We start from the raw sequence: 25,884 nt of genomic DNA, 5'->3' as shown, positions 1-25,884 counted from the left end.
AAACAACACAGATCACGCCGTTCAAGCTGGTTTACGGCAGGAACCCGACGACGACGCTCGACGCCATGCTGCATGCCGCACGTCACTGACGAGGAGAATCTTGACGTCGCTACCTATCTCCAGCGCGCCGAAGAAGCCCGACAGCTCGCCCGCCTGCGGATCAAGAACCAGCAGAGGACCGACAGCCGACACTACAACCACCGACGACGCTTCGTCGAGTACCAGCCCGGCGATCGTGTTTGGGTATGGACCCCGATACGCCGACGAGGACTCAGTGAGAAACTACTGCGACGCTATTTCGGACCCTACAAGGTCATCCGACGTATTGACGCACTGGACTATGAGGTCGTGCCAGACGGCATTTCGCATTCACAGCGGCGCTGCGCACGATCTGAAGTGGTCCACGTGGTGCGTCGTAAACCCTTTTACGGACGCTGACACACTTCCTTATTTTGTTTTCGTTGCTACGAGTGCTTTTCTCTATTACTTTCGTTTGTTTGCAGCATGGGGTCGATGCTTTGTTTTAAGAGGGGGGTATTGACACGTGTACTTGTCTTCATCGGGCGACACGTTTCACCGCCTAACAAATGTTATCGCACAGCGCAGGACGCGCTTGCATGTGTGGAAAGTTTCTGGAATGTTATCGATGGTTCCATCTACTGTCTGTGACCGAACCTTGTGTAATCTGATTACATGTGTGCGCGACGCGAATAATGTATGACTTTGTGGAAGGCGCGCGGGTCCCAGCGATTAGTCTGGAACGTTCGACGATTGATGTATAAAAGCCGACGCGCTTGACCCGTTGATCAGATTTTCGCCGCTGTCGCCATTCTTTGAGTGTAGCCTGTTTTTGAGGGCACAAGTTTGCCCAATAAAACGCTAGTTTCGTCTTTCCCTGTTGGGCTGATTTCTTCACCGTCACTACCACGTGACAATATATACGAAATGAGTTCTGTTGGCCAGATATGATCCTATCCAGTTAGCTATTATATCTGGAAGACCGAACTTTTGAAGTTTTCTGACAAGTTTTCCGTGCGGTACGCGGTCGAACACCTTACTAAAATCTAGCAGTAACATGTCAACCTGTCCCAAAGAATCCAAAGCCAGTGCCAATTCGTGAATAATGGTTACAAGCTGCGTATTAGTTGATAACCCCTTACGGAAACCATGCTGGAATTCAGAAATTAAATTGTAAGCTTCCAGAAATTTGTCAATAAAATGAGCGATAACATGTTCTAGTATTTTGCAGCAAGTGGAAGTTAGGAAAATGGGTCTGCAGTTTTCTCGGGATGCAGAAGCTCGCCTTTCTTGTGAATCGCTGTCACCCGCGCCCCACGCCGATCATCAGGCAATATGGCAGAGGTCAAAGATAGACTAAATATGGTTGTCAAGGTATGGGAGATTGGTTCAGCATGTCGGCGCAGGAAGGCATAGGAATACTGTCCGGACCCCCAGATGATTTTTTTGATGCCTAGTACCAAAGGCAAAATGCCTTAACACGATATTAAATCTGGTTCGTCGCAAGACAAGGAAGAATGAATTTTTTTCTTCGTGTGATCATCGCACATTCGAAAATTGCTGCAGCGACAGTGATAACGCACCTAATGATGAGTAGCGCTCAGCGACATCGGTGTCGACATCGACTCCTAGTAGGTCGGACTAGAATCAATTTGTTTTCTTGTTTAGTGACTCTAGATTCAGCCACCGTCTGCAAATAAAGGGCCTGGACAGTTCCTGCTTGTGTAGAACCTGTGTTTTTATTAGAAAGTAAGGTTTTGTTTGAGATTACAATGGCTGGCGTGAGGATCCCCCCCCCCCCCCCCCCCCGATTTACAACCAGTTCATTTTTCATGTTTCTATTTAGCACCTAGGACTGTCTCTGCGAAAATGTTCCACACGTTATTATCGCACCGCCCAACTTCACATCAATCTTCCGCGGGAAATCGCGTGAGCATGATGCCAGTTAATATGGTAATCTGGGTACAAATTATGTATCAATGCGTGTTTAGCAGCCGAATTTAAGTTACCACTTTGAACATGCGTTCTGCGGCTATAAATAAAATGAACTTACGTAAGTTTGTAAAGAGTAACGAAGAAGGACAAAAGAGGCACTTCCTTAGTTGCAGTATCTGCTATGACCGAGCGTTTCCGATGCTATTCGACGGTTTCAAGTGGTCGCACATATGTAAATAGGTGTTTTGGCTTATGAGCGCAAGATACGTGATATTCATGGTGTATATTTTCAGTACTTGTGGAAGACAGGCTTTGGAAGGATACGTCCGACAATGTAGCACAGAATTAAACGCCATTTTGAACGCATTCGCGCACAAATTCTTCGTGTCATGGTTCATGTCGCCTTGAAAAAGACAAGTCTTCTTGTCGAAACCTTGGCTCCAGCTTTTACCTTGTTCTCGTTTTGCTCATCGTCTTGAATTTCCATCTCCCACCTTCCCCGTGTTATCGTGAATCATGTCTGAAAAAGAAGCCCTCACAACGACTTGTGTCCTGAGGTCAGCACCGTGTAATGACGACTTCCTTCTGTTGGTCGGTCGATATATCATCAAAAAACGCCAAGCTGTCAAAAAAAAAAAAAAAACAATAAGAAAGCGAAAAAAATCTTGCAGGCCCTACCCTAAACCTGAGCGAGTATATCGCAATAGCATTATGTGCTCCGGAGTCTTCGCCGGATTGCGCACTTCTTTAGAACTACCACTGTACTTTCTGGACTTGCGGTGCCAGGAACTTCGGCGTCTCACTTTAGTTGCGGCTTCTTTATGTGCCGAATGGTCTCTAACCATCTGCCTCAAGATCATCTGTTCATTTTTCTGGAACGGCCAATCTTACGAAGTCGCATCGTGCGCACCCTTGAAGTTGAAGCAATTCTAAGTCCGTTACACTACAAATCTCAACTTGCGACTCCAAATGCCATAAGCATATGCCCGGGTTCTTACGGACAACACTCACGTGACCAATTCTCTGACAATTCGACACTAGGGGCTTGGGGACGAAAGGTCGTACAGTATGGTGAAAATGACCGACCTTCACATGCGATGGTAGGCAATCGAGCTTCACGCAAGTTGATTTGCCAATACGAAGAGCTTGTAATATAAAAATGCTAACTTTCGTTTTAATCAAAATAGGCAGGTCACTGTCGCAGATTGAGACATCGCTGTTGTAAACCACACCTGCAGTGGTTTCCAAGCTCTGTGGAATGTGGCAGCGCACTTTGATGTTTCATGTTATCTAGCTGCGTAATCTCCTTCAACGAATCCTAGGCGCTTCGGTTATCGACAGTGAGGACGTTCCTGCGGTTATTAATTCTGACGTCGTCTATCTCGTCTGGAGTGAGAGCCTCCATGATAAACAAGGATGCCCTGTCTATTGAGTGAGTTGAGATTGTCCGTAGCCGTCTCGGGAACAAAGAGAACTGTATGCTCTGGAGCTCTCGGCGTAGGAGTCACGATCGACTCACCTGATGTAGAGCACCCGCTGACATTTGGCCTTTTTGCTCTTCGGCGTGTGTAAGCCTCGAAGCCTTCAGCGTCCGAAGTGGCGACGCTCGAGAGAGAGTACAGCGCGGTAGCATCGCTCTCAGCTTGGATCCGAGTGCAGTTCCTCTTCCTTGGAGTAGCTACCGCAGACGCCGACAGGTCTGGACGGCGCTCGACTGATTCCACTTCTATCACCGAAAAAGGGAGCGTCGTCTCCCAGCAGAAATTCTATAATATTCCAGACATACCAAAACAGTGATGTGTTCAACAGCCACTTCGTCGTCTTCCATTCTAGGAGACAACCTACATGAGGTACTACGGTGTGAACCACTGGCCCGAATTCACCCAGATCCAAGGTACTCCCCACCTGGATACACTTTTGTCCACTGCGCGAAATACAACATGCATTTGTGCCGTCTGCCAAACCGACAGCGCTACAGGGTGTTCCACCAGTAGCACCACCACAAGTGTCCAGCAACACCTAATTGTTTCTTTCCAAATGACGAGAATTTTCGTTCACACCGTATTTGTTATGCCCTATGTGCCCTAAAGCAATCCCAGTGTTTGCAGTTATTTATCTTATTTAGCAAAGCTTTAGACATGAAACGGACTAAGCTGGGAAGTAGTGGCCGTGCGGTATAGCGTTAGCCGTAGAGCACTGTAACCTCAGCACAGAGACAGCGATATGTTAAATCACTCTGTTACCTGAAAGAACATTGATTATATCCAAATACGAGGGTAAACCAGAAACTATTTGCCTCAATTTTTTATTAGCCAAAATAAGGTACGTACAGGTAACTACAAATATACCTGCTATTCTACGTACCTTACACTATTTTTCCACATAGTCCCCACACCGGTTAAGACATTTGTCTCATCGCAGCCCGAGATTTCAGAAATGTTGTCGTCAGTCAGCGACGCGCGCGGCCTCCCCAAACGCTCATTGTCATACATGTCTTCACGGCCTTTTGCGAACTCGCAACACTACCACCTCACGCTTCTCAAAGCAAGACACCTTTCCCCATACGTGGCGTGCATTTAATCCCTGCGGATTTCGATGGGGCGTTGGTCCCTTGCTCCATACAAAACGAATCACACTTCGTTGCTCGTACGCCATGGATGTGTGAAGCACAACCACTATCTTCAACAACTGACAGCAGTCCAAGAAACAGGCCAGTCCAAGAAAGGTTCACAGCTGGGTATGAATATGTTGACTTCGCATTTACCGCCGTAATATGGCTAAAGAAAAATAGGGGCAAATACTTTCCTATTCGATCTAGCGATACTGTTGAAGAGACGTAGCCCACGGATTGGCTTGGATTAGGCTACCTTTTAAATAGCATCATCGTGCAAGGCGTGCGTCTACGTGGCACACCCTACGCCGAGGTAGTTAAAGCTAAGCTCGGCTGACTTCTCCTTAACGTTTTTCGTATATTGTCGGCAACGGAATGTCAAGTGTAGCAACAGAAGTACTGCAATAATCTTGCACGGCTGAATGCGCTTGATACACGTGTACGTATTTATCCGTGTTAACACAACGTCGCGCAATCGTTTTCGCGGCGTTCCGACACGCAAGCCGCGAGTAAACGAAGACATTCAAGGTCGCACGTTCAACAAGTGTTTGTTACGGCGCACACGTTCAAGCTCCTTTTGCCATCATGTAATGATTCTCGAGAAAATGATTATGGGGGCTGAATAATTTAGGGTTATTTCAACATCGGTATAAGTGAGCAACGAAAGCGACTCACGCAGTTTCGGCGTCGCCGGTAAACGATGCCAGAGGCCGCTTGCACAAAGCTTCTGGCAGCATAGTAGTAAACGTTATCACGGTTCTGGGGCAAATGCGAAAGTCGACTGCTGTGGTACATTAAATGGGAGAAACCACCATAGACGGAGGAACGCAAGGAAGACAACACCGTCCATGCATGCCCCCCGCGCAGTGAACCGCACTTTGACCAGGCACGCGGTGAGAAGGAAGCAGAGTCCGGGGAAGCCACTTGCAAGGCGTGCCCCAAGCAGCTGTTCTTACCAGACGGTACAGCAGAAAGTATCACTAGCACATATCTGTACATATTTCAATGAAGGTAATAAACCTAGTTAATTGTCAGCTCGATCCAATGTCCTGCAAATCATTCGTAAAATCTCAGCAACTTGCTTTTCTCGACTCCAGTCTCAATGGCTTGCGTCTCTTTCGGAAAGTAGATCAGACGCAACTTTTTCGAGCATTGTCCTACTACCGATCCTCTCTTCCATCCGATTTCACGCCTGCAGTAAGATCACATTGTCCTTTGTGGTGTCCCCGGCAACCACAAGTGCGGCTCTCCATTACAGGAGTTGGAAAGAAGTTCGACTTGCCGACTTGTGCCCTGAATCAAACCGCTCTACATCTGCTGCATGATTCCTACTCCCATCGAGTTCACATTTATATCGATGACTCTTTGACTCTAACCAGCTCTACTGGTGCGGTCGTTATTCTGTCGATGTCAATCTGCAAGAAGTTCAAGATCAGCCACGTCACAACATCGACAGGGTCCGAACTTGCCTCCCTCGGTAGCGCAGTGCTGTATGTGCAGCAACAGTCACCAAATCACTGGGCTATATTCTGTAATTCAAAGGCAGCTTAGCAATCACTCTTATCAGGTCTGCGCCGTGACCGACAGGAACTATTTATTTATTTATTTATTTATTTATTTATTTATTTATTTATTTATATACCCTCAAGACCCAGAGGGCGTTACAGACGGGATGGGTACAATATAAATACAAACCAAAACAATAGCAAGGATTCAAAGGGAAAAAATCACCACCCCTTCCAGTGCGTGAGCATTTTCGCTTTTGTGTGCTTCGCGTGGTGAGCATGCTTTAGGAGTGCTTTTTTTCTTTTCTCCCAGTGTTTTGCGCGTGAGGCAGGCCCTACGACGAAGATCCCGTTCACGAACCAACTCTCGCTGACGCTCGTGGTAGGCAGCTTCTTCATCAGGAGTACGCACTACTCGTGGTCTTCCCATAATTGTAGCTAGGATGGAATGTGCGGACCCACTAATCCAAAGCTCCGTATATGGGCTGCAAGGCCCACCACTGGAGATGCGGGCGCTGCAATCGTTTTGACGATTGGTTGAATTGGTTTGACGACTGACGTCTTTGTGTTTTTTAATAAGGTTACACACACGTTCGGCTGCGACGCAGAGAATGACGTCAGTGATGGTATGCCCGCAGTGCGCTGTTGTCGCTTGCGTTCGATGTCTCGAGTTTGTTCGGTGGCGTGGTTAGCAGCATCCGCCCGGCATTGCCGCTTGCGATTCTTCAAAATTAAATTGCTTCTAAATTAATTATGTCCGTCACGTAAGACAGTGAATGGCTCATACCCCAGTAAACGCGGCCTCCCCATTACGACCACAGAAGAGAAGTGAAATTCTACGCTGGAATGACGGGCGGCAAGGGAGCCAGCTGTGGAAGAAGACGACGATGACGAACGCGGGAGCAGTGGCACGAGCGCGGTAGCGCCGAGCGGCGCCAACGAGCTAGCTGTGGAAGAAGACGACCATGCTCGAACCATTGCTGATGGTGAAAGTTTTGGCGAACTCCGACAACGATGGCACAGGGTCCGCATAGACAGCTTCGCTGTGGAACATTAGTTTGCAGCTACACCAGAAAGTGTACAGTAATTACTTGAACAACGCTTGGTCCTCAGTGGCAACGATGGAGTGGGGAAGGTGATTCCACTCTCTACTTGGCTTAGGAAGAAAAGAATGTAAAAAGAGATTAGTGCGGCACAAAGGGAAGGCTGCTTTATTTGGGTAGTTAACACGTGATGAAAAGTAAGCAGGTGCTGTGATGAATTCCTGTCATAGTACTTTATTATGGAAGAAAATTTTATGAAAAGGCAAGAGACGGGAAATCTTTCTTCTCATTACAAGGGCTGGAAGGTCAAGAGTGCATTTCATCAAGGTTACACTGGCAGTACGAGCATAACTATTGAGTATAAATTCAACTAAACGGTTCTGGACAGATTCTAAGGTGTCAATTGACGTTGAATGAGTTGGGTCCCATACGGCCGAAGCGTACTCGAGCTTTGGGCGGATTAATATTTGATATAGCTTTAGTTTAAGGTGTGCTGGCACTTGGCAAAAGTTTTGGCGAAAGTAACCAAGAGTACGATTAGCGTTGTTAGTAATGTAGGTAATGTGAAAGTGCCATGTTAATTCATTCGATATGTAAACACCAAGGTATTTGTAAGTACTAGCCTGCTCTGATTTCGTTCTATTCAATGTGTAGTTAAACAGTTCAGAAATGTTTTTAAAAAACGAGCCATTGCCATACTTTTACGTTTAGGTACGTTATAGGTCATTAGCCAAGTAGTACACCAGTCAGAAACGCGATTTAGGTCGGCTTGAAAAACGTAGTTGTCGTTTTTGTTGGTTATTCTACGGCACAGCGCACAGTCGTCGGCAAACGCTTTTATGGATGACATAATGTTAGCCGGAATGTCATTGGTATATATTAAAAAGAGCAAAGGACCTAGTACTGAACTTTGCCGAACGCCAGATTCAACTGCACATGAACGTGAGGAGTAATCTAGCTGTTACGTACTGAGTGCGGTTAGTCAGAAAGCATTCTATTCATTTCAGAATATTGGGGTCGATGTTCAGCGTACTGAGTTCAAGTAGTAATAGTTAGTGCGACGCTTTATCAAAGGTTTTTTCAAAATCTAGAAGCATATAATCAACCGGAATTCTATAATCTAGTGCTAAGATGGCATCATGCGTAAAAGACAGAAGCTGAGTTTCGCACGAGTGGTGCTTACGAAAGCCGTGTTGGAACCTACTGAAGGATGAGTTGGTTTCAAGAAATGTTATACGGTTATAATAGATTACATGCTCAACTCTTTTACAGGGGATACTTCGTAAAGAATTTGGTCGGTAGTTTAGGGCAGAGTGTTGATTACCGGATTTAAAGACCGAAATCACCTTTCCCACCTTCCAATCAGGTGACAAAGTGGAGCTCTGGAGAGACTGCATGAAAACGTGACAAAATTATTGAAGAGTACACTTCAGTGTTTTTCAGAAATTTCCTATTTATGTCATCAGTACCGCAGGCAGGCGACAGCCTAAGTTTCCGGATTAAGTTAACTCCTTCAAATTCAATCACGAGAAAATTCATTGGAAAAAAGCCCGCTGTCGCATAGCTGCGGCACCGAAACTGCGCGTGAATCCGAAGAACATTGCGAAATAACGTCGTTAAGAACGTAAACGCATTCTTCATTGCGCAGATGGCCATCGGTATCAGTAAGGGTTATGGCGGTGTCTTTCATTGGTTTAACAGATTTCCAAAACTTGGATGGGTTAGTAGATAACAGCGAGGGAAGCGTAGTATTGAAATAGTCACTCCTGGCATTTTTTATAGAAGAGCAATATGCGGAAAGAGCTCCGCGATAAGTGTACCAACGAAAAACACTGCTGCCGAGCCTTGCAGAACGGAAGAGGCGTTCTTTTTTCTTATTTAGAAGCCTTTTTAGGTTTCTTGTAAACCCTGGCGCTCACTGCTTTTTTATGTAACTTGCAGTGGTACGTGCCTGGCGATTAATGAAGCGACTTTGTCTCTAAAAAGGCTCCAATTCTGCTCGACTGACCTGTCAGAAAAGGTAGACATATAATTATCGATGAACTGTTCCAGTTCTTTGTTTATTGCTGCACAGTCTCCTTTCTTGGAGTTTCTTATTGTCTCGGTAACAGTAGTTCGGGGTGAAATGTCAACATTTAAAGTAAATTCAAGGCAGCGATGGTCGCTAACACCAGGAAAATAGGTCATTAAGTGCACTAAGTTTGGTGTCGTGGTCAGGATTAAATCCAGCACGTTAGCAGGCATAATGCCTACTCTTGCTGGTTTGGTGACCAGTTGAGTTAAATTGAAATCTAAACATAAATTAACAAATCATTTATTCTCGACTGTCGTCTCAGTGTTCGCAGGGCTGGTACCTGAGCAATCAATTTCCGGAAAGTTAGTCTCCTAACAGAGACAAGGGAGGATGCGGAAACTGTATAACTAATGAGTTCAACACTTCGTGTAATTCATTATAAAAAGTCAGGTGTCGCGTTGGGAGGCCTGTAGCACACGCAGAAAAGAGAGCTTTGATGGCGCAAAGGGATGTTCGCACAAACAAGCTTCTAAGCAAGAATTCACTGGTATCATATGTGACGCTAGGTTATCGGCTACTGCTATAAGTACACCTGCCCCCTTCTCCGGTGTGACGATCACATCGACAGGTGGTGTATTTTTTATCGCAGTCAAATAATTCGCTACAGGCTACTTCGGGAGAAAGCTATGTTTCTGTTAGCACCACAACGTCAGCACAGCATGAGTCAACTACAGCCGATAAAGTATCTCGCTTATTGGTTATGCTTCGGACATTTGATAGCAGCAAGGATATACTTCGAGGAACAGGGGACGTAAAGTTTGCTGTTTGTGCTAGGACAAGGACGTGGGACGACCTGCGGACGTAGAAGCGAACGCGAAATCATATTTATTTATTTATTTATTTATTTATTTATTTATTATACCTCAAAGGCCCCAGAGATGGGGTATTACATGAGGGATGGGCTTTAACAAAACAGTGATTCCAGAGCATGCTTGAAGTGATGAGTGTCGGAGTGGTGCGTGATGTCGGCAGACAGACCGTTCCAGTCCCTGGCGGTTTTCACAAAAAATGATCGTAGATGAGAGGTAGTCTGCGCCGGGGGAGGATACACGGCTTTGCTGTGGTTAATGCGGCTGGACTGACGATGAGCTGGTAATATAGCTGAAATGTGGAGTGGTGAATGATAGAATTTGTGAAAAAGACACAGTCTAGAAATAAGACGTCGCGATTCTAGATTAGTAAGACCGGCACGGGATTTTAGTTCAGACACGCTTGCATGATAAGAATATTCAGAGTAGATAAACCGGGCTGCACGGTTTTGAATTGATTCCAGTGTATTAGATAGGTTATGTTGATGAGGATCCCAGACAGAGCATGCATATTCTAACTTAGGGCGGACATATGTAACATAAGCTAACAATTTTACTGATGGGGGAGCAAGTCTTAGATTCCGGCGGAGAAAACCGAGGGTTCGATTCGCGGTATTGGCTAAGTTAATGACATGATGTGACCAATTTAGGGTAGTTGAAAAGGTTATGCCGAGGTATTTATACGAGTCTACGGATGAGATTTCGGCGCCGTATATGGTGTATTTCCCTGATTGGTGATGCTGTCTGCGATGGAAAGAAACTAGCGAGGTTTTTTTAGTATTTAAAGACATCAACCATTTGTTGCACCATAATTCAATGCGTTTTAGATCATCTTGAAGCAAATGCATGTCTGAAGTGTTAGTTATGCGTCGATAAACTACACAATCATCTGCGAACAATCGAATGTTAGAAGAGATCTCAGTAGGAAGATCATTAATGTAAATTAGAAAGAGTAGTGGTCCGAGAACTGTGCCTTGTGGTACGCCCGAAAGGACAGAAGATCCTTTAGATGACTGTGTGTTAGCAAATACAAACTGTTGTCGGTTAGTGAGGAAGCTATGTATCCAGTCTAGTACAAATGGATTAATCTTGAGACGGGAAAGTTTTAGGAGTAGCCGTTGGTGTGGAACTTTGTCAAATGCCTTTTCAAAGTCTAAGAAAATAGCATCTACAGGTACGTTCAAGTCGAGGTTAGAGCTTAGATCATGAAAAAATAAAGCTAGTTGGGTGTCACATGAAAGACCTTTACGGAAGCCATGTTGAGCTGGGTGAAAGAAGTTATTGGATGCTAAAAAGTTTACCATCTGAGAGTAAATAACATGCTCCATTAGTTTGCAACAAACACTGGTGAGTGAAATGGGGCGATAACTAGAGCACAACGATGGAGGACCTTTTTTGGGGACTGGAACAATCTTGCCTACTCTCCAGTCTTCCGGCACCACTCCTGATGACAATGATTGCTGAAAAATAGCACATAACATCACGCTCACATTTGTTTTGGTGTTCTTCAACATTTTAACATTTATTTCATCGACGCCAGACGATGATGTAAGTTTTAATGAATCAATTAGTTTCTCAATGCCGTAAGGACAAAAGGTAATATCAGGCATGACTGCATGATCCGAAAGAGGGAAGCGAGGTAATATGTTAACAGGTTCAGTTGTGAAGACGGAAGAAAAAGTACGGTTAAGTTGTTCAGCAATTTCGCAATCGGGAATACGATGGTTTTGATCGTCAAACAGAGCTAATGGCTGGGAGTTATTAGGGTTAATAACTTTCCAGAATTTTCGGGGGTTATTTCTTAACATAGACGGTAGCGTTTGCGAAAAAAAAGTGCGTTTTTCTTTATTTGCTAGAGCTTCGAATTCTTTTTCTGCAAGGTAATACTTATTCCATGCGCCTGCGTTGTTAAATCGTTTAGCAGAGCGAAAAAGCCTTTTCTTTTTATTGTTAAGACGCTTTAGTGTGATATTAAACCATGGGGATGACTGTTTTTCGGTTAGGGTGATAACGGGAACGTATCTCGCGAACACATCGAGCATCTTGTTTTTAAAAAGCAGCCAGTTAGTTTCGACAGAACGCATAAAAAAACTGGTGTGGAATGAAACAGCAAAATGTGCGAGTTCCGAGTTAATTGCCGAGTAATTCCCTTTGTCATACAGTTTGATCACTTTGGTTATCTTTGTAGGTTGTGTAAGCTGACAGGAGTACGATGCATGGATTATAGAATGATCACTAAGACCAGGCAAATACGCAAGTACTTGGTGGCAGAGATAGGATTACACTACCATCAAACGATGGATAGAGGCTACGACATTTTATTTCAGTGACTACCTGGGCTCTGCAACATTACTGGCAATGAAAGTGCCACAAAGTTGACTGTGAGGCACATGGAGAATGTGAAATCACCACGATACCATTGTCGAGAACGGATGCAGCGCGGCACCTCAGAGGACTTGCCCATATTATTACTCTAAGAAAATGGAATGCGCCAGAGTTCACCAACCGGCGCCTATATGCCATGGACTGAAATATGAGACTACGACTTTCATCCGCTTTTACTCGACGGCCAGAAACGTTACTGTACCGCCTGAAAGTAGGAGTTTCTTTCACAAACGCCTATTCATTCCTAATTGGAATGGCGGACGGTGCCAATTGCAGCACATGTGGTGTTGGAGAAACGGTCAAACATGTCCTGTATGACTGCCCAACATACGAAGATGAGAGGAGTGCCCTTCGGGCAGATTAAGGGTACTTGGATGACATGCTATTGACAGAAGATCTTGGCGTCATGCCCTCGTGCACCTGCTATGTGCAAGGCCACAAAAGCGCCGCTGCTTTTCTTGAAATGCACCAGCCTATATGACCGCTTGCGACTCACTCAGCGATGAACGCTTGATCGTGTGTGTACCAGTGCGAAGTGTGAACTTCTGTCCCCTTCTCCTCTTTCAACCCCCCCGTTCCCCCTTCCCCAGTGCAGGGTAGCCTATCGGGCTGAGCCAGGCTGACCTCCCTGTCTCTCACTTATGACCTCTCTCTCTCTTTCTCTCCACCGAAAACTTACTGTGTGGCAACTTACGTTCACTTGTGCGAAGTCTTTCAACCGTGGGTCATATTACTCACGGGTAGAATACCTCGTTCAGGTGATACCGGGTGTCAGGTTTTCATCAGCGCGATACCACGTGCGAGGTGGGTAGCTGCTCCGCTTACAATCAATCGTTAGCTCACTCAGTGGACTTCTGCTGCCATTTGTCGGCGCGGAACAGCTCGAGTTTTGCCTTAGAGAGGCGTCACAAACGCGAGCAGGCGGAAACAACAGTACACTCCTCGCGAGTAACCATCCATGCCCGAGTGATATGCCGCGTCTCTGTATATAGCCATTCGCGTAGCATATAATTCCGTGTGCGAGGCTGAATCATCTCATGTCACGCACACCACCAGCAAGAGTAGAAAATGCCAGATCGTCCATCCTCAGGGGAAACGTCTCATTAGTGTTCAAGCATTCATGGCAATTTAAATTCGGCAAAAAGACCTGCAGTCTAATCTGCTCACTGCGTCATACTGGCCATTTTTCCCGCATAGTGCTCAAATTATACCGAATACTGAATCAGGCGTTGCCCCTAAAAGTGAACGACCCTGTGCACGCGTTTTTGTTTGTCCCATGTATTCCCTTTCGCGCCGATAGTACATACAGCACCGCGTGTCTTGTGGTGCCGACTAGCACGACACAGCTCGCGCTCAGTCGCGGTGCGCTTCGTCAGTGCACGCATGCACGATGGCTGAAGCGAGCCGAACGCGGCGGAGTCACGGCGTCGCGTTTTTCTCCTCTACTGGACCGCGACCCGCGCCGTTGTCCAGTGCGCGAAGGCGCAGCGTGAACGCGCACTTTCCGGGTCAGCCGGGACCTTGGCTTCGCTAGAGCCTCTTACGTCACTGCTGCCGAAACGCCACTGCCGCGATCTGCTACACCTATAGCAGTGCGTACGCGGGGCCGTGCATAGCCGTGTCGTCTCACCGAAGCAGCCTGCCTAGCCGGCCCATGTGGCGTGTAGATTGCCGCGATCAAAGTCGCGAGCAACGCGTGATTGCCAGAGTTGTGCGGATAAGTGACTCGAGCAAGCCCAGCGTCTCGGCTGTGCTGCGCGTGGACACAGCTGCCTGCCGCGGGGCGGTCGTGCTGCTAAGGGCCTGCGAGCACGCTTGCCTATAAGACGCGCCTCGCCAGCCAGAGCTGCAGCGCTGATGCAACGGGCACATACTCGTGGAAAAGTGAAAAGCTGTTATTCCTCGGAACGCCTGAGCCTGCTTCCATCGTTTAATAAGGAGACCGCACACACACGCGAAGGAGATCCGCGTTTTGCATAAGCGCGCCTCATGCCTGCAAGGGAAGGAAGTACTATTTTGATGGATCCGACCTATCGTTTCGGGTGAGCTATAAGCGAGCCCTGCACAAACGCCCCCGCACGCACAAAAGGGCGCGCCCGTGTGCGATTCAAACGTGCAACGTTTACTTGTAAACGTCGTCTAGTCGGGAAAATGATTTGCCACTTCGTCAATGTTTTATTTTGCAAGGTAGAACTGCGTACAGTGTGGCTATAGCTAAACCGCCAAACTACGGTGCTTAACGCTCCGCTAACTAGACTAGTCAGCTAGATAGAAATGGGGATTAAGAGTTGTTGAGCGATTGCGGAATAATATGGGCATTATCCGTATTATGAGCGCAGGATGTTGTGAGATTCGTTCACCTTTTGCAGACCTCGGTGTCGTTAAAAGTCCGAAAAATTAAGGGAAATAGAGAAAGGCTGGTCCAATAAGATGACTGCGGACAATGACAGTGACAAGAACTTTATTAGAGTGTCCTGAGGAACTCGATTGGGGGGAACCGAAGGCTCCCCGAACAAGTTGGTGGCTCCGCCCACGAGGGGACAGGGAGGTGGTGACTTTCCGCGACGTCGCGGGCCCTCTGGACGGCCTGTGTCCGAGCTCTTCAGCAAGGCGTCCCACTTGGACTTGTTATGAAAGTCAGAGCCTGCGTTGTACGGGCACAGCCAGAGCATATGGTCCAAGGAGCAGCACGCATGACCGCATTTGGAGGACGATTGCGGGAAGGTCGGGTCTATCCAACTAAGCGCTCTCGGGGTGAGGTAGGATCTCGTCTGTAAAAGCCTGAAAGTAACAGCCTGAGCCCTGTTCAGTTTCGGGCTGGGGGGAGGGAATTTCCTCCTGCTGTGTCTATAATGTGACGTAATTTCGTGAAAGGTCGTAAGATTATCTTTGAAGGGGCAATCCTGCGGGAGAGCCGGACCGTTAGCTCGGGCGCGGTTCGTGAATTCACGCGCCAGGCAGTTGGCCCGCTCGTTAGGGTTGCAACCCGCTTGGTTAGTTACATCGTTCACGTGCGCCGGGAACCACGCTATGGTATGACCTCCAGTGTCTTCTCGCGTAGTAATACGAAAGGATCTGTTAACGACGTCGGCTGCGTGTTTACAAACTAGAGCGGACGAGAAAGCCCTAACCGCCGTGCGCGAGTCTGAGAAAATGGTCGCCGGGCCTTTTGCGGCTTGAAGAGCCAAGGCTATCGCGGTTTCCTCCGCCTCGTTCGCGTGTTTAGCGGAAATTGATGCGGCGCTGATAAGTGTTCCGCGCGCGTCAACGACCGTGATTGCAAACCTGTCTTCGCTGCCATATTTGGCGGCGTCGACGAAGAATGCGTCTGCCCCGTAAGGATCGATACGTCGAAGGATGGTTCTAGCCCGCGCTCTTCTGCGACCTTCGTTATATATTGGGTGGATGTTCCTCGGTACGGGCTCAACCTTTATACTTTCACGGGCTAATTTAGACAGGGCGTGTCTGTCGAGCGGTGCCTGTATAGGGAGTTGACCAGCTTCATCAAGAATTTTGATGCCCGGCTTAGTTGACGAAAGCCTGGAGTAAAACTTAAAAAGAACAGTAAAACTAAAACTAAAACTAAAAAACTAAAACAGTAAAACTACTTGAACTCGGTATCCACAATACCACAGACGAATTAATTGAAGCACAGTTTATTGCACAGATGACTGCGGAATAAATAATATTTTGTATACACAGCACAATGGCGGGCGCATGCACATTCCCCATTCAGACGACCCGGCGCGGCACGAACCGTAGTTAGATATAATTTCGTCGGAAAACACGATTTTAGGTGACATGCATATATAATAGCTAATTGAGTATCGATGTATTCGACTCGCTATTGGAAACGCTTCTGTGCCAGTAGGCGTGAAAGATATCTGTAGCCTAATCTTCATTGCAATTATTCGTAGGAAGATTCGATTACGATTTGTGCTAAAAGTTCGGCGAATGAAAGTGCTCGTTCATATATATGCAGAGGTTTCGTTTTTCGGCGCGTTTTTTAAAGCCCACCGCGTGCCGCGCTTCGCAGTGCCACGTGCGTAATAAGAGGCGGCTTGCACGAACACTTAGTAACAAAAATAATAACGGATTTAAGAACGCGTTCTAGTGCGAACAGGGAGTTGTTTGGGGAACAATCGAGAAAGCGTCCTTAAATTTGTTATTGTTTTCGTTACTGAATGTTCGTGCAAGCCGCCCCAGGTAAGTTCAAGGAATAAGTTTACGCCAGCTATTTCGGTCTACGGAGATATTTTGAAACGTACAGACACGTAAGTAGACTTCTATGACGATTCCCTTCAACTTCCCCATATAGATATGTGCCAGAAAGTTTGTAACTAAGAGTTTATTTTTTACAATTGGTTTAATTAGTGATGAATCACTTTGATTTTTCTGGCAAATGATGTCCTCTTGGGCAGATAATTCCTCTCGATTCGAGTAAATTTTGTAGCTTTTTTTTGTTTCTTCGCTTTAAAGCCTTCGAAGTAAAAAAAAATGATACTAAAACACTCTGTATATGCGGTGCTGCTGCCTGATGCCCTATTAATGCTGTGGTCGAAAACCAGGTCTTGCTTGACCATTTTCTTCACTCAATAATTTACAAGCGCTTGTCACTATATTAGCTTGGGTACAGTTAACTAAATTTGTGGTCCTCGAAAAGCGGGACCAAATAGTTTTATCTGAATCATTACATGAACCTTTCCTCTCATCTCCAGGATTCATTAAAGAATGTTTCGCTCTCTCTCTCTCTCTCTCTCTCTTCTGGATCATTTTTATTTGCGCATTCATCTGGTTTGATTTGTCAATAACGCACTGTTCTTTCCTCTTATTTTCCCTTTTTCCACCTTCCTGTTTCTTATTTCTCTCCTTTCTTATTGCCTTGATTTGATCCGCCCAATTCTAGGCCTGGATCGACACCGCGCTAAACAGTGCACGAGCGACTGCGCATTATATTCTGCCAGCTATCGCATCACTGCTTCGTATTACGGGCGAAATTGCTTTTTAACAAAAGGAAATAATCTGTCTCTTTGTTTGAAAGCCAAGTGTAGGCAAGTTAGCTGTTCGTAATTAAAAAAAAACTACCCGAAAAAACGGTGATGCGACTATTCGGTTTATTTCACTCAACTTCAAATATCCGTGTTCGCGCACCTTTCATGTACAGCTCTTTCCTCGTCGTGCATTTTGCAATCATATAAAACCGTTCGGTCTCAATGTTATGCGAAGGAAAGTATCGGAAGATACACGGGGTGGCCGTTTTCAAGTTTTCTGGAATTTTTAAAGATCGCCTGCGGCAGATAGCATAATTCTTGTCCTTGAGATGGATTACGCGAAGAGGCGGACATTACTAGCCCGAGAAATTGAAACACATGTTCAGCTACTTAAAATGATCACTAATGAACTTCTTAATTAATTGCTTTACGGCGTATATTCTTATTTAATAATTGTAGCCGCTGAATTTACAAGACGTATCCACTTGAAATGAATCTCCAGGATGACACCTGTTTCGAGATATTATTTTCCAAAGTGTGGGATGAAATACAGGCGCGTTCCAGTTGCTTTCGTGCTTCAATGCATAAAAGAATGTTTTGTTGAAAAAGTAAGTGAAAAAAACAGTGTATATTACCAGAGAGTTTGATGGCGACTATCTCCAAACCGGTGTCATGCTGGACATTCCTTCGAAGTGGAAACGGCTTGCAAGCTCACCGGCTACAGTTCGTAAAATTGTAATATGTGCCGCAAAGTAATTAAGAAGTTCATTAGTGAACCTTTTCTATTAGTTGATTATGTGTTTCCATTTCTCGTAAAAATAATGTCAGTCTTTCTGAATAATTCAGCTTAAAGACTAGAATTCTGATTCTGCGACAGGCGATCTTTAAAAATTCCTGAAAACTTAGAAATGATCACCCCGTATATGCACGCATTTCTCTGGCGGTCAATATCCGTCTACAAGAGAGAAAGCGGAAAAGAAGCAAAAGGGAAAACAGGAAGCTTAAACAGAGAGTAAATCTGGTTTGTTTGCTACATTGTGAGGGAGCTGGGTCTTTCACAATCCTCCCCTCACTGGCTTCTTATTCCCAAATGGCCGATCTTCAGGTCTATTCGAAGCTCACATAGTTGTTGTAGAATCCTTTTCAGCCAATGGGGCTCGACTGTCGTTCGCAGTACCTCTTTTGTCTGTGTGAAATGTGAAATGGGATGTGTTGTGCTGTGACTTTCTCTTTCTCTCTCTCTCTCTCATATATATATATATATATATATATATATATATATATATATATATATATATATATATATATATATATATATATATATGTATAAGCGGGCGGGCATGGTATTTCTTTCTTCAGTCAACTGAGTTCTTTTTTCTTTCTCATTTGTATATTTATTCGTTACAGTAAAGAATGAGGAGGATGAATATGGGGATGCAAAAGTAAGCAATGTAAGAGGGCAGTCACTCTGGCGTGCAGCCCCAGCCCTTCGCATAAGCCTGTCATGCTTAAAAAGTAGAGCAGAACTTTTAAACTTTGCAGTGTAAACATCCGTCGCAGCCACAAGCCTAGTACTATTCTGGGCGAATAGTTCCGTCTCTCATTCTATAGCCCAAAACCTTTTCCGCAAAAAAATTATTGCACCCCACTTTGCCCACAACGACCAGGGTCTTTGCTTCGGAGCAAGAGTGTCACGTTGCAAGCGCTACTGCGACAGTAGACGGGAATGCTGCGGCTTGCTGTTGGTTCCAGGGTCATCGTCACCGCGTGTCTCGGGGTGGGGCGGCCTAATTTATGAGGGCCGCCTGTTGCTGCCTCGACGACCTTTGATTATGCTGCAAGGCTCACCTTCACTGAACAGAGGGACCAACGTTTTGCCGGAGCACACGAAGATCGTCGTCCAGGCCTGTCACACGGTGCCAGCCTTTATGTTCTCTGCAGCGTACCAGGCAATCACTTTCGCACTCTAAAGTGTAAACATAACGCACCTTGGCACTGAGCCTGAGGACAACGAAGCCGCACTGGCGCCTGCGTTTCGAATGCGCTGGGTGGTGACGACGAGGAACGACAACGGTGTTCAACCGTCGCCGTAGATAAAGACGTCTAAATTGTATTTAAAGCCTCGTCGGCAGTTCTTTAGTCGGAATCGCCAAGGCAAGTGCGTGTACGACTACAACACTGCTTTCTCACACTTCCGCTACCGCTGAGTATACGGCGTGACATTTCGAAGCTTGCTATAAAACCCGTATAACTTGCTATACGTATATTCATTGTATGTGACGCTGTGCAGGATGCTGTCGTGCTCACTGTAGTCTGCAGCGCGCGATATGTGCCTACAGTACTTGCTGATTGAATCAAAGCCCGCGCGCGACAGCGGCACCCATACAAGTGAAGCAATTTAGAAAATAGACAGTCTCTCCACTACCTTACTCTTTTCTTTTTTTTTTTCTTCTTTTTCTGCTGATGTTTAACGGCGCATTACATTGATCGGAACGTGCGCCCACGCGTACCCATCCCTGCGTCGCATGTCATGTTTGGCGCTACTGTCCGGCGTGCGCACGCCGTCCGTAGCCAGCGGCACCGCGGCCCATCCTGCTTCCTCTTCTTCATCCGGCCGACTTTGTTAAAAACGGTGCACTTTTCTGGAAAAGAAAAATAACTTCTCAGATGAAGTGTCCATACAACCAGCTAATCTCGTGCCTAAAGCGCATGCACGAAACGCTGTTCCTGGAGTGCAGTATAAACTGCGTTTACAATATCGGATGTCTGGCGTCCATTTCATGCATTCTTCGAAGACACTGAGTTGCGATGTGAAAATTAAGTGACCATTCATTCCCCGTACAAGGCACCCACACGGGACAACTGCCAGCAGCTGCGGCAAGGCCATATCCTCCTGCAGATGTTCAATTCCCCACCGCCCAATTCTGTTTATTTATTAATCTCTCGTGTTGTGCCAGTCAGCACACATCTACAGCAATCGCTTCAATATCCAAGCACTCCGTCGGTGAGTCTCAGCCTTGGGGTTTGTGTAATGTCCAGATTTCGCTATCTTCCTCAACTAAAAAAACTGCTTTTTCTGAGGGTGCGACACGAGCGCACGATGCGGGGGCCCCAAAAAGCGAGCCCGAAAAAGTGGTCAGGGACGTAATAAATGAGGAGAGTGAGCCGCTCTCGTGTACACCTACGGACGGGCATGCGTTCCCGTTCGCTCGCCCGAGATAAGCAAGAGTGGGGTGCATTCGAAACAAGTTTAATAGCCCCAAGGATTGAACTCGTGCAGTCATATTTTAATTGCTTTTGGCTTGTTTCGCAGTTTCCGGCTGAAAACAGGAGTCGGCCTGAGCCATTTCGGTAGATATGCTGTCCCTCGCGCACTCACGAGAACACGACGGTGATATTATAGGCACGCATCTTTATTAAAGGCGAATCGCCATGAATCACGGTGGAGACGTTATATTCCGAGCGAGCGGGGATGCGCCTACTTCCAAAGAGTTTGCGGCGAGGAGTTTGTGCAACCGTGAGGAAACTCTCGCCACCTAGAGGTAAATGCCCGCAGGTGCTATTCGAGGTCGCATGACGGAGAGATGGAACTGTAGTGCCTCCCAAAGGCGTTCTAATTAAATGCTCCTCGGGCTCTGGCTGAAGGGCGCCCTGCGAGGCTCTGAGCTTATGCTCGGCGTTAGACGAGAAGCATTGGCGTTTGTCAGGAGTGAAAGCCTGCGCACACGGGAGCCGCGGGTGAAGCTGCGGGTGATATCGAGAACGGGAATAAATTGGTCGGACACACAGTGCGCCACGCGCCATCACGTATCGCGCAGCCTTATCTCTTTCTTTCGTTTCCCGTTTTCATCTTGACACCCATGGTGGTCAGAACTCTGCTCTTGAAGGTGGTACGTGTAGCAGGAGAGCTAGCTAGATTATACTCTGCTTCACGATAACACGTAATCGGAATGGCGGCTGCTCTATTTAGGCGTGCTCGGGCGTTATAAAGAATGAGTAGTCGACGCTCTCACGCGGCTGAACACGCCGCTTATAAGGACACGTAAACGTGCATGATCGCGTTCCTGATTGGCTGATTCCAGCTGTAGCTTGCGCTTAAGTGCCGCATTGTTGTGAAATAGTGCGAAACTGTGGCGTCTGTCTTTTATCTCGTTCTCGACAGACAGACGCCGCAGTTTGCTCACGGTTGCACAAACTCCTCGCAGCAAACTCCTCGACGTTTGTCTGTCTGTCTGTCTGTTTTCCTGTTCGACGACGGCATTCTCAGGATACTGATGTCGCGTTGTCGGGTCTCCTGTAAAGTCGCTGACGGCTGTCCCATTTATTAAATATCTGTTACAATGTGATCACGTGGGCCACTGCACCAATGCTTTAGCTGACTGTCTAGTTGAACCATGCATCTGGTTCAGAATTGACTTCGAAAACCAGAACTGTAATCATGAAGCTTTACGACATCAAATATGGCAGATGCGATCAAGAGTAAGCGACTTTTGTGGATATTAACAGAACACAGCACATACTGATGTATGCGGTCAGCGATTGAACCGCTGCTGCATATATTTATGCTCTCTTAGCTAGGGAGGGTAAGGATGAATGGCTCGATCCTGTGTTCAGACGTGAACGCCCCCTCCATGCCGTAACTATAAAAGAGTTCCACTTTCTTGCATACATCTACGTGAAGTTAACACGCTCCATTTCTGTGACACTGCGTTTATAGGCATATTACAAACAAATTACGCGAGTCAATGTGCAGCGTTAATTACAGAGTACAACAAAATACTTCAAAAGTTTGTTTCATTCATTACATAATATACGTCAAGAGTAGTCTGAATTGGCGCGAATGCCACTGCTTTATACTATTCATGTTCCCGTTCATTCACATGGCAAAATTGTTTGCGAATTTCTACAAGGTTTTATCCGATATGTCCAACGTCTAAATTAGCGGCCGAATTCACAAAGCTTTCCGTTTCAACGTGCTACTGGCCATTGCTTGGGCCGTGTCAGCTAACCATAAGTTTAACAATCACTACTGGCTGCACCTGCTCTTACGAACAGCTGTAGCGTAAAAATTTCGGGCCGAACCATTCACATGGTGGCGGATTAGCCAGCGAAGCTGTCGATCGCAGACAGAGCTACTATGACCAAGCTCCACGTCCTGAAACAGTCTCTTGAAATTGGAATTGGTTCGTAAGGGCAAATGCCAACCAATCCTGATGCTGGAGGGAAAATGCACTTTTTAAAAAAAGCGTTGTAAATTTTGCCTTTGGTATATAGGCTTACAGGTGGGTTTGATGGGAACTAGTTGCTTAGCAACGTGCTAAATGCACCAAAATTGACACAGTTAACGGACTAAGTGTGATGGGCTGCCCACAGCACACTTGTCTATAGAGCACGGGGTTGGTGTACACCAGCTACTGGGGGTCGCTAGGTCGAGACATTTTTCTTCCGTGATAGTTTGAATGATGGGCCACCACTTGTCACGCGGGAGGGTGACAAGAGGGAGGGCATACAGTAGCCGTGAAGTGGCTGCAGCTTCAAAAAGCTGCAGGGCCCACCTGGTGGTACAGCCCTGTCCACGGGCAAGGAGCTGTGAGATCGGCTTGCGGACCCGAAGTGTCTGGGCGCACAGGGCCTTGGTAGCCGGCAGCCAGGTCAGCCGATGGTCAATGCGCAGCCCCAGATAAGTGACTGCCTTGCTCCATGGGATCTGGACGCCCTCCAAGCGCAGCCGGGCAGCTGAGCGGTGGGCTGCTGCTCTGGGATGCAGCAGCGAGGCCTTGGTCTTCCTGGCCGAGATGGTAAGGCCGATGCTGTACAAGTAGGCAGCCGCAGTGTCCAGGGCTCTCTGTAGGGCCCCACATGCCTTGCGGATGTGTTGCGATGGTCCCCGCACCCATAGGGCGATGTCGTCCGCGTAGATTGAGGACTGCACGGGGACGTAAGTGTCGATCGGCAGGGCAGCAGGCAACCGTGCCAAGGCCAGGTTGAAAAGGAAGGGGCTCACCACTGACCCCCTGTGGCACGCCTGCAGCGACTGGACGGGGGGTGCTTTTTCGATCGACCTACACGTATCCTGAGGGTGCGATTGTGCAGGAACGACGAGAGCAACTCCCGCAGGTTGCCACAGTTGCCGTGGAGGTCCAGGCCCTGCTGGATGACTGCGTGAGGGAGGCTTCGGAAGGCACCCTGTACGTCTATCAGCAAGAGCATCACGAGGTCCCCCGCCGGCCTTGGCGTCCTCCAGGGTGGACACCATGTCAGCGATGGAGTCCGCAGTGCATCGCCGCCGCCGGAAGCCCGTCTGTTGGTCTACCAGGAAGCCGAGAATGCGGGCCACCCAGTCCAGTCGTGCCAGGGCCATGGCCTCCATCATCTTGCAGGTAGCGGAGGTGAGGGAGACCGGTCGATAGGATGACAGTTCCCCAGCCGGTTTTCTGGCCTTGAGGATGGGTGCCACAATGGCTGTGCGCCATGTCTCTGGCATTTGCCCTGACCACCAGACCTCATTGAAGCACTCGAGCAGGCGTCGTTGCTCGCTGGCGGTCAGGTTGTGGAGCATCTGTGGCGTTACACCGTCTGCTACTGGTGCGCTGCGGCGTTTCCCACGCCTCAGAGCCGCCTGGAGCTCGCGCAGGGCAAGTGGCTCTTGGCAGAGGGCAGCGACCTGGCTGGACGTCCAAGCAGGCTGGAGGCTGTGTAGACAGGTGGGCAGCTGGGCAGGGGGGTGTCCGACCGGCAGAATGGCTGCACTCTGTGGCATGGGAGGGGCGAACCGGTCCGCCACGAGTTCCGCGAGGGCCTCTTCGCTGATTCCTAGCGAGATGGCCACAGCGAGGACGGGTTGACGGCTCGTCCTCTTGCCGGTGAGTGACTTGAGTAGTCGCCAGGCTAGGGGGCCCCTTGAACGGTCCTTGATGCTAGAGCACAGGCTCACCCAGCTGTGGTTCCTCCGGCGCCGGGCCTGTCTTCTACAGCAGGCGTCCACTCGTCTGTATTCAGTCCAGTGCTCTGCCTTCCCTGTCCGAATTGCTCTGCGCTCCATGCGGCACCTGGAGGCACGGAGATTGAGTAGGCGGAGATCCGGGGAAGGGGTGTCCGGAGGGGCAGAGCACTGAACGATAGCCGCCTGGGCGCACTCCGCGATGGCGTCCAGGAAGTCACAGCGATCGGCCGCCTCACTACAGTGATTCCTAAACAGAGACCAGTCTATGACGTAGAAATCTCTGGCCTTTGGCTTCCTTCCGTGCACAGAGGTGATCACAACAGGGAAGTGGTCCGAACCCCAAGTGTCCGGAGTTGTGTCCCAGGAGTAGGAGCACTGTTCTATGGTGAGGGAGAGATCGATGGCTGAGTTCACCCCTCGGCGGATATAGGTGGGTCCTCCGCTGTTCAGGATCACCAGTCCGGCTGTGCTGATGGCGCCGCGGAGGCTTCGGCCTCCGCTGGAGCAGCAGCGGCTTCCCCAGTCTGTGTGGTGGGCGTTGAAGTCGCCACACAGGACTACCTGCCTCCCGAGGCGTAGAGCCAGCTGGATAGGGCTGGAGGAGTCCCATGGCTTTCCTGGTCATTCGTAGGAGGCCCCCTGCCGGGAGTGTTGTGCTGTCAAGGTGCGTCTCGGCAGCCAAGACACGACTGTGGCGAGCAAGGGGAAAGTAAACATGTCCGCAATAGAGATGAGTAAGAAGAGATTGGAAGATTGGTGGAAGAAAAGTAGAGAAACAACAAAAAACGGAGACGTACAAAAACAAAGTTCACAATAGGGGTCAGAAAATTTTATTATGGGAATTCATCGTGTGTTTTTATTTTTTTTTTTTTTTTTTTTTTTTTTTTTTACCTAGGTAGGGCATTAGGCAGTATATTAGCAAGAGCTTGGTGGCGCAACTCAGCACCCCGTTCCAAAGGGGACGCTCATAATATCCATCCATCCTATTTGATCTGTAAATGTGCATATAGTAAACGACAAACATAGTTAAACATGTCATTTTCTACAAAACAAGTAGGTCATTGTTTTTATTGGACTTCTGTTATATGTGCCTTACTACTTGAATAAAGGCTTTGAAGCCTCACTGACGTGCGATAAGCAGCAGTCCATTGGTATCGATTGCACTCCGGGCCATTTAACGAATCAAATTGTACGGCGGTAATATTTGCGAACGGGGTGGCCGTTTTCTTTGAGCAGCACCCCGAAGGTTCGTTTTAAAGCAGTTATATTTTTATAACAGTATTTCAGCCAGTTTATGCGCCTAACATTCTATAGCCGCCACGAAGCGAACGTGTTCAACGACGGTGAATTTTATAAGCTGCGGCGTTTCACTGGCATAACGGCCACACGGCTTCCATCGTTAGTGATCTACGGCGTCTGGCCGCGTAATGACGTGTTGCTTTTAAAAAGTGCTAGCTGGCTCGAAAATTCATCGCTGGAAGCGACCAGAGTCGGCTTGGAGACTACCTACGAAAGCGGATTAACCATGCAGCCCGTGGGCGTGTGCACCGGTGAGTAAAAAACGGTGCTT

The 25,884-nt window shown here is 47.6% G+C and overlaps 2 protein-coding genes across 9 annotated transcripts in view; one reads left to right on the top strand and one right to left on the bottom strand.

Annotated features, from left to right (window-relative positions):
• LOC126547932 (ileal sodium/bile acid cotransporter-like) overlaps positions 1 to 25,884 on the top strand; it is a 245,116-nt gene that overhangs the window by 142,375 nt on the left and 76,857 nt on the right. The window lies entirely within an intron of this gene.
• Positions 24,630 to 25,884, bottom strand: part of LOC129381021 (uncharacterized) — a 114,459-nt gene continuing 113,204 nt past the window's right edge. For all 8 annotated transcript variants that reach the window (XR_008609267.2, XR_008609271.2, XR_008609272.2 and 5 more), the window contains one exon: positions 24,630 to 25,306. The gene's annotated coding sequence lies outside the window, so the exon portion shown is untranslated. The remainder of the gene's footprint in view (positions 25,307 to 25,884) is intronic.

This window comes from Dermacentor andersoni, chromosome 1, assembly GCF_023375885.2.
Source record: "Dermacentor andersoni chromosome 1, qqDerAnde1_hic_scaffold, whole genome shotgun sequence".
Classification (NCBI taxonomy): Eukaryota; Metazoa; Arthropoda; class Arachnida; order Ixodida; family Ixodidae; genus Dermacentor; species Dermacentor andersoni.
Note: the sequence above shows the minus strand (reverse complement) of the source record. Positions and strands in the feature narration are given on the sequence as shown.